The sequence below is a fragment of the Marmota marmota genome, unplaced genomic scaffold (genome assembly GCF_001458135.2).
Source record: "Marmota marmota marmota unplaced genomic scaffold, marMar, whole genome shotgun sequence".
Taxonomy (NCBI): Eukaryota; Metazoa; Chordata; class Mammalia; order Rodentia; family Sciuridae; genus Marmota; species Marmota marmota.
The window spans coordinates 18,789,934-18,802,697 of record NW_025999869.1 but is presented as its reverse complement, the minus strand read 5'-3'; the positions used below and the strand labels follow the sequence as shown (position 1 = coordinate 18,802,697).

At 42.1% G+C, this 12,764-nt stretch overlaps 1 protein-coding gene across 1 annotated transcript in view; it reads left to right on the top strand.

Moving 5' to 3' along the window:
* The window catches only part of Galnt10 (polypeptide N-acetylgalactosaminyltransferase 10), a 236,241-nt gene that overhangs the window by 109,082 nt on the left and 114,395 nt on the right, over window positions 1-12,764 (top strand). The gene's annotated exons all lie outside the window — the stretch shown is intronic.

The window sequence follows — 12,764 nt, the reverse complement described above, 5'->3', positions numbered from 1 at the left end:
CTTTGACTGAGGTTCACGTGATCAGGTTCTCCTGGAATTTAGAGCTGGCTCCCCAGAAGAACCAGCCTCCCTCTCTTGGTGGGCAGTTGGAACCACCTAACCTCTGCATTTTGTCTCTTGCCCTGGTCCCCAGGGACATTTATACCTCAATTTAGAGGACCATGGTAGTGACTTTTCAGGCCTCTTTCTCTCCACTTTGTGTGATGTTTTTCTTTCTCTTTTTTTCAATAAGTAAGTAGTATCTTTTTAGTATTGTCTTTTTTATAACTGTCTCAAATCATACTGAGAAAGGACATGTCTCACCAATTATAAAGATGATAATGGCAGCTGACATTCATTGAACAGGTAGCATGTGCCATGTACTTCATTTGTATTATCTCAGATTCCTGAGAGGTAAGTCCTGGAATGTTGCCTATTTTATAGATGAGGAAAGTGAGGCTTAAACAAGTAGCATGACTCAATTAAGGCCCCAAGATGACTGAGAAGCTGAGTCAGGTCTTAGACGTCAGCTCAATAAGAACTAGACTCTGGACCCTTGGCTCTCCTATGTTTTCAGTAAGGTTTACTGTCATGTTGATGGTGATTTTCAACTATAGCAGTTCTCAAACTCAATGCACATTAGAATTGCCTGCAGAACTGCTAGAACGCAGGATACTGAGACTCATCGCCACAGTCCCTAATTCAGTAGGTCTGGGTCGCAGCCCAAGACCTTGCATTTCAAGTAACCTCCCAGGTGACACTGGTGTTGCTTATTTGGGAACTACACTTTGAGAACCACTGCCAGGAGAAGATGTCAAAATTGCTTCTAAATGAAGGCAATACTGAAGAGCCCTGGAGCACAACATGTTTTGCTCAGGGACTAAGAAAATAAAGCCCGGGATAGAAAACAGCTAGCATTTATTAGATGCTTACTTATGCCAGGCATTGTTCTAAGCCAGTGGTTCTCAAGGTGTAGTTTTCCAGAACAGCAACATCAGTGTCACCTGGGAATTTGTTAGACATGTAAGTTCTTGGACTTCAGCTCAGATTTACTGGATAAAAGGTGCTAGAGAGGGGCCCACCCGATCAGTGTTTTAACAAGCACTCCCATTGCCTCTGAGGTAAGCCCACACTTGAGACACATTGTCCTAGGCACTTGAAGTGCATTAATTCAGCCAGAACTTCCAAAACCCTTAGACACTATTATTACTCACTGTTTTACAGATTGAGGAGCCAAGCACAGTGGTGCATGCCTATAATCCCAGCAGCTCTGCAGACTGAGGCAGGAGAACCACAAGTTCAAAGCCAGCCTCAGCAACCTAGTGAAGCCCTAAGCAAATTGTGAGACCCTGTCTGAAAACAAAAAATAAAAAGGGCCAGGGATATGGCCCAGTGGTTAAGAGCCTCTGGGTTCAATCCCTGATACAAAAAAAAAAAATTGAGGCATAAAAAGGTTAAATCGTGTATGCATAAGAAGCACAGCTGGTTAAAGGTGGACTCAGAATTTGAACTCAGAGAGTCTGGCTTCAGAATCCATGTTTAATCTCTGATCCATGAAGGTCTTTGCACCTATTGAAACTCAGTCATAGAATGTAAAAGTAAAGACTGAATCTTGGGAGCATGTTTGGTAATTTATAAATGCTTTTATCCCTTCACCTCCTTTGTATCCTGCGACAGTACTTTGAGGTTGGCATTGTTGTCTCCCCTTGTAGATGATGAAACCCCACAGCAGGAACCCTCACCTAAAAGATGGGCTGTCACCAGAATGAGGCCCCCTGCCCCAGGATCTCTTGCCAAGTGGGGATGCACAGAGACCTCAGTGTGCTTGCCCGTGGGGTTTGAAATTTGTTCCATGATCTTCACTGCCAAGCACCAGATTTTTCCATCTAAGTCTGAGCGTGTAGGTCAGCTATCACTGATGTTGCTGGATTCAGAACTATGACCTGACTCTGAGGGTCAGAAACTCAATTTTTATGTTTAGCCCCTTGCAAGTTCAGAATTCTACAATAATTTCATCTTCCTGTGTCTAGGGAAGAAGTTCATTTGGGAGCCTGGTCCTCCAACCTCAGCTGCTGTTCTTGTGATACTGTAGGTTCTCAACCATGAGTGTATCTACATGTTTTTTTAAAAAATACAAAGACTGGTGTCTCACCTCCAATTGCTGAACTCTGACTCTCTGAGGACACAGCCTGAGTCTCAGTATGTTCTAAAATCTCCAAAAGTAATGCTCATACATAACCAGGAATCATTGATATAAAACAAGGAATATTTTGCAATGAGAAAGAAAGGCTGAGTGTGGTCACAGCTTTTATCTACCTTTTCATCTGTTCATTCAGTAACAACATAGCAATGTTCTGTGAGCGAATCTCTGTGCTCAACACCAGGAACAAGGGATAAATGAGCTATTATTTCTTGGTGTATTGGGCAAGGTGTGGGGACAGATGGCGGAAGCAGTTGAGAAGATCAATAATAGGGGTGTGTGTTAGTTAGCTTTGCATTGCTGTAACCAAAATACCTGCCAAGATCAACTTAAAGAAGGAAGTTTATTTGGGGCTTATGGTTTTCGAGATTTAGTTCCTGGTTGGCCAACTCCATTGCTCTGGGCCTGAGATGAGGCAGAACATCACGGCGGAAGAACTCGGTGAAGGCTCAGGTCATGGTAGCCAAAAGCAGAGAAAGAGCACAAGATGCCAAGGATGATATGATCCCAAGGCCACACCTTCAGTGACCTGCTTCTTCCAGCCACATCCCACCTGTCTACTTTTACCATCCAGCTGTCCATTCAAATTATCAAACAGACTAATTCACTGATGAGGTTACAGCTCTCGTAATCAAATCATTTCACCTCTGAACATTTCTGCATTGTCTTAACACATGAGCTTTTCAGGGGATACCTTGTATCTAAACTATAACAGGGCAGGCACAGGATGGTTTGGGACAACAGAGAATTCTGGGTCCTCTGCCAGAAGGCCGGGCGCAGTGGCACATGCCTATAATCCCAGTGGCTTGGGAGGCTGAGGCAGGAGGATCATGAGTGAGTTCAAAGCCAGCCCCAGCAATAGCAAGGTGCTAAGCAACTCAGTGAAAACCTATCTCTAAATAAATACAAAATAAGGCTTCAGTGACCCTGAGTTTAATCCCCAGTAACCGCCCCCCCCCACAAAAAAAAGAGTTCAGAAGGCCTCCCTAAAGGAGTGCCATCTATCACATCCTAAAGGACTAACTAGAGCTAGCCACATGATAGAGAGTGGAAAGGACATTGCAGGTAGGAGAAATGCCCCGGAAGAAGCCTTCAGGAAGGATAGCACACATTGTCTAACTTAGGGCTTAAGATGAACCTTCCACTGGCTATAAGTGGAACCAGGATGGGGGCCCAGCCTTGGGCAGGGTTCTTTCCCAACAGTCCAGAGAAAGAAACATCCTGTTAATTGAGAAGTCCTGCTGGGATGCACAGATGGGTCTGTGGACAGAGTTCAGGCAGTCTGTAAACCTGGATGAGAAAAACATGGCTTTTTTTTTTTCATCAACCTCTACCTGAAATATGATGTTCCTTCCAGTTATTAATGGAGGCATTAAAGCCCCCATGACACTGTCACCCAAAGAAACCATTCCACATCACTTTATAGGCCTCTTGAAATGGCATATGCGCTTGGCATTACTTTGAAATGAAGGTGGTTTTAGATTTTATATCCAGATTTTACTGTGTGTTAATAAAGGAGCATATTTACTACCGAATTTCAAACTTTTGTTCTGTGAACTACACAGTGGCTTCTCAATTTACGATAGTGTTAGATCACCATAAAGCCATCATAGGTTGAAAGTATCATCAGTAAAAAAAATGCAATTAACCTCATAGCTACTGAACCTCCTAGCTAAGCCAGCCTACCTTCAATGTACAAAACTTACATTAGCCTGAGATGAGATCATGGCAGCCAAAAGCAGAGAGAGAGCACAAGGACCCTGGGATGATGTGATCCCCGAGGCCTCAATTCAGGCCCCATTGGGCCAAATCATCTAATTTTATAAAATACTGTTGAATATCTCATGTCATTTATGGAATGAATACAGTAGGAATGGCTGTGTGGGTATGCTTTTGTACCACCGCAAAGTCAAAAATCATTAGGTTGAATCATGGTATGTCGGGAACCATTTGTATTTCAGTCTCATTAGCTTCCTCTACAATTTCATATATTTTGTTCTCTGTACTGTGAACATTGGATACGCCAGCCCAGTGGAAGGTCCTTAGCACTGGTTAGCTGCAGAGCACCTGTTGCAGGTGGGGAGAATTGAGCTAGGAGACGGAAGGCATCTCTATTACCCGCCCGTCCACCCACCCAGCCAGCATCCAAGTTACTAACTGAAAGATGTCACCAAATCCAGTGCTCCTGATGCCCCCCTTCTTTAGGATTGCCAGGTAGGGAAGGCGACTTTCAGAAAAGAGTTGACAGATGTCTTGAAGCGCTCTTCTGTTTTCCAGGGGGATGCTTTCCCACGGTTTGACAGCAGGAATGCAGGAAGAAATTAGAGCAGTTGAGCTGCTCACTCCCTTCGGTTTCTTTTAGCTTAAACAACTTCTCCGGCAGGAGCTGAGGTTTATGTTTGCCTTGTATTCCTTCAAACTGAATTTTGGCAACAGCGTGTTAAGAACAGGATGGAGGGGCTGTTTGTTTGTGCCAGCTGCCTTTGCTTGCACCAGAAGCTGCTCTGGGGAGCACACAGCCACGGAGAACAGCAGTGAGGCAGTTGGGCTCCGACTTGCTGGGCTTGCATGTGGGAGGAGGCCAGCTGGCTCAGAGCGGGCCTGCCCTCTGCACCTCCTGCCAAGTGAGTGTGAAGGAGGCTGCTGGTGGGCTGGCCCACTCTCCTACTCCCTGGGGAGCCCTGCTGGGCTGCCTGGCAACCCAACACAGAGGCTCCTCCCTGGCCCACAAGTGATAGCACAGGGGACCCCCGCTGCAGGAGTGGCTGGGGTCTACAGTTCTTGTGCAAGTCCTGCTGTTAGGTGGTCCATGAAAGCAGCTGACAGTCCTCATCTGCTTTCTTCATTCTGTGGGGTTAGCTTCAGTAGTAAATGAACCTGATGGAATCTTTGTCTACCAGATTCCTGCTTCCTTCTGTCCTTCCTTCCTTCCTTCCTTCCTTCCTTCCTTCCTTCCTTCCTTCCTTCTTTCCTTCTTGCCTTTTCCCCCTTTTTGTTAAATTAACTTGGTTAATTTACAGTATATGCTGAATTTCCTCAGAAGAAGTTATATTATACTAGGCCACAATTCCATTGAGCAACTTTAGAACCCCAGCAGTTTCCAAAATACAACAAGGAAGCCTATTACCTTTGACAAACATATATTAAATACATATTCTGAGGGGAAAAAATCTTGCCAGGATAAGAAGTTTAAGTCAACTACATTTGTTGTTATAATAATAATAATAATAATAATAATAATAATAATAATAATTCCCCAATAGGAATGTGCACATAGATTTAAAATTGTTATTTAGGGATCCAGATGGAGTAACAGATTTACCCTCTTGCCTGAAACAAACAAAAACAAAACTCAGTGCTTTTTAAGATACCTGGACATCAGGCAGTGAAATGCAGTAACTGCAGGAGATGGGAATCAAATGAGGTGAGCCTTACAGTTGCCATAGCTCATTGCCCCAGGCCATGGGACAAGGATGGAGACCCTGTGTGGAGCCTGGAAGATTTTCCTAGTTGAGGTAATAGAGCTGAGAGTCCAAGGAGACAAGGAGACTGGAGTTTACAGGACTGGTACTAGAGAGGAGAGAGCCATGGAGTTGGAGGGCATCCCCTTGACTATACACAGAGGTACTGATCAGCCTGAGCCTCCGAGGAAGCTAGCTGAAGCTGGCGAGTGGGAGATCACCCAAAAGGGCCAGAGGGAACAGTGCCTAGCATTCACTCGGAGCTGAGGATGGGGCCTTTCCTCACCACTCAGGCTGGAAAGTTTCATAGTTCATACTTCATAGTTAGTTGGGTAGAGTTTTTAGAAAAGGCTTACCTCAAAGGGAACTAATAGCCCTACATTGAACATTGCCCTGGACAAGTCTTCAAAAAATCACAGATTATGACCCCAAAAGATCAAACTCTTTCCAAAGAACTTAATGTATTACAGAACAAAGCTCTAGAATATTTATGGAAATACAAAAGTATTCATCCTGAACAATGTGAAATCCATTCAAATATTAAAAGTGCAAAGAAGCAGGGAAACATGATCCAAAATGCCAAGGATAGTCACTCAATCAAAACCAACCCAGCTATTAGATACAGATACTAGAATTAGCAGAGGACACTAAAATTGTCATTATAACTCTAATTTATACATGTAAAAAGTTAAGTAGAGACATAGAAAATATTGGAAGATCCAAATCAAACTTCTAGAAATGAAACTGACAGTGCCTGAAATGAAAAATGGATTGGATGGGATTAATAGTAGATTAGATATTACAGAGGGAAAAAAATAGTAAGCTTGAAGGGATAGCAAAGCAAACTACCCAACAGAAAACCGAAAGAAAAAATTTGAAAAATGAAAAGAATATCACTGAGCTGTGGGACAACTCTCTGAAGATGAGGAGGAAAATAATGGCCGGACTTTCCTAAATTGAATGACAATTATAAAACTATACCCAAGAAGCCCGGTGAAACATGAGCTCAAAAAAAGCAATGAAAAAGGCTAGGCATGGTGGCACATGCCTATAATTCCAGCTACTTGGGAGACTCAGGAAGGAGGATCACAAGTTCAAGGCCTGCCTGGGCAACTTAAGGGAGACCTTGTCTCAAAATAAACTCTGCAAGAGGTCTAGAGATGTAGCTTATAATAGAACACTGGGTTCAATCCCTGGTACAATCAATCAATCAATAAATAAATAAATAATAGCAAAAGAGAGGAAGAAAATTGTATCAAGGCACATAAAACATATACAGAGTAACAAAGATAAGATGATAAGAGAATTCTTGTTGGAAACAATATAAGCAAGAATGTGATATAGCAACATCTTTTAAAGTACAGCAAGAAAAAAAAAACCTGTCAACGTATAATTCTGACTCAATGAAAATATAAAGATGGAAATAGTGATCTTTATTTACAAAGAATGAAGATCACTAGGAATAGTAGCTATATTTTTTTTCTTATTCTTTAAGTCTTTTGAAAGATATTTTACTCTGTAACCAAATATAATAATAACATATTATTGGATTGAAAACATGTCAAAGTAAAACATATACCAACATAAATGTTGGAGGGAAGAAATAGTAATATTCTATAAGATTCTCATACTACATGTAAAGTGGCATAATATCATTCGAAGGTAGAGTTTATTAAGTTAAAATGTATACTATAAACCCTAAAGCAAGTGCTAAAATAACAAAACAAAGATTATGGCTAAAAGCCAACAAGAGAGATAAAATGGAATCATTAAGAATACTCAATTAATCCAAAAGAAGGCAGAAAAAGAGAAACAAATATCAGAAAGATAAAATAGAAAGCAAATACACAAAGATTATGGACTTCAATTTAACCATAACAAAAATTACATTAAATGTAATTGTTCTAATGATTTTAGTTAATTGGCAAGGATGATCAGAATAAGAAAGCAAGATCCAACCGCATGCTGCCAGCAAAAAATAAAAAAAAAAACACATAAACAAGGTAAAAAAAAAGATATACCCTGCTAACACTAGTCAATAAAGAAACATGCAGCCAGGCACGGTGGTGCATGCCTGTAATCCCAGCAGCCCGGGAAGCTAAGGCAGGAGGATTGCAAGTTCAAAGCCAGCCTCAGCAACTTAGAAAGGAACTAAGCAACTCAGCAAGACTCTGTCTCTAAATAAAATATTAAAAGGGCAGGCCTGGGGATTGGCTCAGTGGTTAAGCGCCCCTGGGTTCAATTCCCAATATCAAAAAAAAAAAAGAAAGAAAGAAAGCTACAATGGCTATATTAATTTCAGTTAAAGTAGATTTCAGAACAAAGAACTACCAGGAGTAAAGAAAGTCATTTCCTAATGAAAAGGCCATTTATCAAGAGGGCACAGCAAAAGGGAAGAACTCTGCAATGAAGTTGACCAATTATGGTATATGCAGGTATGAATATATCACGGAAAATTATAACTTTATAACTGTAATATACCAATTAAAAATAAATAGAAGGAATACCAATAGAATAGAGGAGGGGGATCAGGGGGAGGGAAGAGAGGAGGGAAAGAGGAAATCTAGGGCTTGAAATGAAGCCAAATATTATATGCATTTAGGAGTCTATCAAGATGAGCCCCACTATGATGTAAAACCATAATTCACCAATCAGAAACATTTTTTAAAAAAGGACACAGTAATTTTAAACATTTATGCACCTAGTAGGAAAGCTTCAAAATACAAGAAGCAAAAACTGATGGAACTACAAGGAGAAACATATATGGCCACAATTATATGAGACCTTAACACCCCTTTCTTAATAGTTGGTAAGACAAACAGAGCAAAAAGAATAGAGGATATAGTAAACTTGAATGCCACTGTTAATCAACCTGATCTGATTGACATTTATAAAATACTTCACCCAATAACAGTAAGATATAGAGAGTTTTAAGTGAACACGGAATATTTACCAAGGTAGACCAAATTCTAGGCCAGAAAACAAGATTCCATACATTAAAAGGAGTCAAGTGATACAAAGTACATTCTGTGACCACAATGATATTAAATTTAGAGACAGAACAATCTTTAAAATTTTTCCAAATTTTCCAAACTGTATAAGTCAGTTACGAATGATGAATATATCAAAGAAGAAATCAATAGAAAAACAAAAAAGTACTTTGAACTGAACATAGTGAAAACACAATGTATCAGAACTTGTGGGTGTCACTAGAGCAGTACTTAGGGAAATCTGTGACATTAAATGTATTGTATTAATAAGAAAAATGGTCTCAAGTTGGTGTCAAAACTGGAAATTCTATAACTCCTTTTTATTTTTCTTTTTGCTCCCAGAAATTGAACCCACGAACATTTAACTACTAAGCCACATCCCTTTACATTTTTTATTTTGAGACAGAGTCTTTCTAAGTTGCTTGGGGCCTCACTAAGTTGCTGAGGCTGGCTTTGAACTTGCCAGCCTCCTGCCTTAACTTCCTGAGACACTGGGATGATAGGCATGTGCCACTGCACCCAGCTTAGATTCTATAAGTCTTAAGAGAATAATAAAGTAATATTATGAGCAACTTTGTGCCTATAAATCGAACAACTTTGATACAATGATAAATTCCTTGAAAGATGCAAAATCACCAAAGCTTACTAGAGAAGAGCTGATTAACCTGAGTAGCCCTGTGTCTATTAAAGAAATTGACAGTCTGGCTAAAAACCTTCCCATTACAGGAAATGCTCTTCCCCCCTCAAAAAAAATTAAAGAGGATGGGGTACTTTCCGATTAATCGATTAATCGTGAAGCCAGCATTGCCCTAATACACAGAGCAGACAAAGATATTACAAGAAAAGAGAATTGCAAATCAGTGTCCCTCACGGCACTGAACAACATCATCATTCAGTTTTTTCGACTCAGCAAATACAAGAATCAAAGGGGTGAGGAGGCGTGCCAAAATCACACAGTGCACCCTGAGCAGAGTGTATCCAGAGACCAGTTGGAAATGGGTTTGTCATCATGGTTTGCCACCCCTTTCAGTGTTCCAAAGTGCCCTGGTAAAGTGTGGGAAATCAGGAGGAGTGGGCAGTAAGGAAAAAGCTGCCCTGACCCAGGAAAGCAATGGCTGAGGTCCTATTCAGGGACCTCCACCTTCCCCCCAAGATATCGTGTCCTCAGTGATACTGAGCTTGGCGTGAGAACCAAGAATGCCTTGTGTTTATAAACAGCCCTGTGAGCAGAAGGGGCGTCTCCCTGATGGGTGAGGTCAGCCTGATCAAGAAAAAGCAGGGACTGATCTTGCCTGACTCAGGGGGCATCTCAACTGTGCATCCCTGCTGGGGGTCTGGGGGCCAGTGGAAGCTGTTGACAAAGCTGCCATTGTGCTCTTGGGCTCCTGCGCTGCATGGCCACCTCACTGATAGAGTTAACAAAATCGGGAACTTAAGGTAACTGAATTTATTAGGGGCTCCTTTCCCACCCTTCCACCTCGGATGTGCAGCCCATCTGATGTGCAGCCAGCCCCTCCTCAGGCTTATTATACTAAAGTGATCAAGAGACAGCCCCTGCCTTGAAGAGATTGCAGGCCTGTTATTCACCTGCGACTGTCTGCAAGTCATTCATTCATTCCTCATTCAGCAAATGCTGATTGAGTGCTACAATGTGAGCTTACTGTGTGGTCTAGGCCCTGGGCAAAGAGTGAACAAATAGGCAAGATGTCTCTTCCTCCTAGAGCTTACCTCACCCTGGGGGAGGGGCAGTCAAACTGTAAACAAGCAAAGAAGTTTATTAATTTTCCAAATGATGGTAAGTGATGTAGGAAAAAGAGAAGCAGAAGCAGGGTAAAGGGTAGTGAGAGCCACGGGGTTGGGAGTACTATATTTCAGTACTCAGAGAAGCCTCTCGGATAACATAGGAGGAGATATACAAAGAAGCAAGGGTCCTAGCTGGGCAAGTAGCTGGTGGAAGAGCCCCACAGATAGAGGAAACAGAAAATGCAAAGGCCCTGAGGCCATCCTGCTTGGTTCATGTGGCTGGCACCATGTTGACAAGAAGCAGGGCTAAAGAGGTGTCTAGGAGGAGGACAGACATCATGGTGGACTGCTGCTTTTGCCACAGTGGGTAAGATGGGAAGCCACTGGAAGGTTCTTGAGCAGAGAGTGACATGATCTGATTTTCATTTTGAAAGGATCATTTTCATGGCTATTTTAAGGATAAACTGTAGGTGGCCACAGTGGAATCTGGGAGTCCATTACAGCAAAATAAAGGTGAAAGAGACTCAGACCTCAGTATGAGTGGCAGCGTCCTACGTGGCTGAACTCCAGGTATGCTTTGAAGGTGGAGATGGCAGGATTCACTCAGGACAATGTGGGTATGCAGAAGAGGGAGCAGCCAGAGATGGCACCAGGGTCCTTGGCCAGAGCAGCCGAGGGATGGAGTTGCCACTCACAGAAATGGAGAAGACTTTGGGAAGAGCAAATTCTGAAGTGACATCAAGAGGTTTTGGTGGCGGGGGGGTGGGGGGATAGTTTGTTTTTATTCCAGACAAGTTTGAGACACTATAAACATCCACATTTTAAGGCAGTTGAATACATGATGCCATTTGAGTTGTGAAAAATGGAAATGGTGACAGGATTCTTTCTGAGTTGCTGTGTTTTTGCCTGGTTTTGAGTAACTCATCTCCCTTGAGGAGCAAGAAATGCCTAAGGCACAACAGAGAGGAAGTCTAAAAACAGCCCCAGTCATCTGTGGTGTGGGGACTGATGGCCCTTATGTTCTGTGCTCAGGACTCAGCAGGAGCCGTGCCCACCACCTCCTGCCCTTGCCGATGAGGAGGAGAACTGGAGTCTGTGCCCACCCTCAGCCCCCACAGGGAAGAGCTTGTTGTCAGACCCTCCACCAAGCAGGCACAGGCTTGGAAGACATATTTAGTACTTATTAGCAGTTTTTGCCCTTTTTATCATGATTCATGTGGTTGAGTAAGCTTGCCTGACACTTTCAGGGTGAGATTAGCTCCAGGATACCCAGATGTGGCACAGGGTGGACTTCCCGTGTGGCCAGTTGTCAGCCAGGCAGCTGTGAGCTAGGAAGGAAAGAGTCCAGGTTTCGTGGGAGCATAGCGGATTTTTCAGGAGGCTAAACTCAGCTCTCCTCCTCTGAAATTAAATGACTCCCTTCTGAACAATGGTATGTCTTTCAAGGGAACCATTATTGACCCTTCAGACCCAATATTGGGATTTAAAGGTGCTCATGAGCCTTAAAATAAAATGACAGTCAATAAATTTTTTTTTTTCAAATTGACTTCTTTGATTTTTTTAAACAGACTTCAGTCAGTTCAACCCTTGGGTTGAAATTGGAGAGATTAATTGCTTATAAGCAAAAATGCTATCAGCTAAAAATCAAAACATGCACACTTTCCCTACCCCTATAATTTATGCAAGGTAAAACCCACTAGTCAGCTGCGGAACTGATGTGTGGTTTGTGATTTTTATTATTTCTGCAAAGAGATGCATTCTCTACATCTGCTAGAAACAAATACTGTGTTCCCCATTCATAATAGCATCTCCCATTTATCCAGTGCTTTTATTTATTTATACCTGTGCCAAGCTTGACCAGCTTTACCTTACTCGTTTCCACTCTGCATTTTTGTGTGATAATAATTTTATTTCCTTTATGCTCAACATTGCCTCTGGTTTACAAAAGCACTATTCTGACTGTTTTGTGATTTTGTCTCCTCCAAAATGGTTTGTATCCAATGATAACTACTAGCTCCATCTTACAGATGCACAGACTGAACCTTAGAGAAGCTCAGCTCTTGGCTCCAGTTTGAACAGCTAGTAGAAGACAAAGATTCAAACCTGGATCCAAACAGGTGGTTCCTTCTACTGCAAGGTGTATGGATGGACTGAGACCCAGGTCTTACAGAGGAGAGAGACATTTTTAAATTCTTGTGCTTTGTGCATGAAGTTTATTAGATAGCCATTGTGAGCAGGATTTGCTAGATAAATCTAGCAAACATGACAGGCAGACTCCTCCATTTGCATTTTGCTCTTCATGCTGAAGGTAACATGCTAGTCCAGGAGCAGATAGATAGCATTTGGTAAAGTTGGTTACAGAGATGAGTTTGATTTTAAGTGATGTCAGCC